We start from the raw sequence: 895 nt of genomic DNA, 5'->3' as shown, positions 1-895 counted from the left end.
CGTGGCCTCTGAGTTTGCAAATGGCAACAGCAATGAGGACATTTGTGGGGGAGGGAAGAGAGAAGTTAGGGACTGGCACAAATCAGGCAGGGAGCATTATCCTCCAGTCCCCACTGGCTTAAGAGAAAAAAAAAATAATTGGTTCACTTAACTGAAACTGCCCTGGAGCAATCGGCTTCAGGTACTGTTGGATCCAGCTGCTCAAATACTTTTTATCGGGACTGTGCCTCATTTCTTCTCTCAGATCTACTTTTCTCCATGCCAGCTTTATTTCCAAGAAGACTCCACTACAACCAGAGACAGAGATGTCCCCCCCCCTCAACCCAAATACAAGGCTTATCTTCACGGACCACTTAGCAGCCCCAGTGGAAAGGGAATTCTTAACCAGTAGCTACAGCAAGGTCCAGGCCTGGCTCTCTCTGGACAGATTCGGGTCATATCCTCATCCCTCATCAAATCACTGTGCACGTAATGCATGGAGTTAGGAAGGTTGACACCCAAGAACTGTATGACTTGAGTATAGGGGGTTCCCCAATGGAAAATGGGGCACTTTTTCTAAAAACATGATGTGGATACCCAGTGGGGGAAAAAAGACATTCATCATAGGCCAACACAGGAAACTGGGTCCCTGCAGGATGGAGACAGGAGTGCCAGGCCCTGTGAGCAGAACCTGAGACAACCACCCCTTCCTTGGTCTGGGCTGGAGGTCGGGTCCCAGCTTCCCCGGGTTCCCTAGAGCATCTGCAGATCTCTTGGAGGCCTGCCGGCCACCAGGGGGTGCTGCTGCCCCTAAACTGGGAGAAATCAAGTGTTTTCGGCCCTGGTCTTATCCATGTGTTGCTGACAACCAGCTGGTCTGCAGGAAAATGCTCACGGGTGCCTGCTTCCCATGACT

The sequence above is a fragment of the Neofelis nebulosa genome, chromosome 17 (genome assembly GCF_028018385.1).
Source record: "Neofelis nebulosa isolate mNeoNeb1 chromosome 17, mNeoNeb1.pri, whole genome shotgun sequence".
NCBI lineage: Eukaryota > Metazoa > Chordata > Mammalia > Carnivora > Felidae > Neofelis > Neofelis nebulosa.
This window is presented reverse-complemented; position numbering follows the sequence as displayed.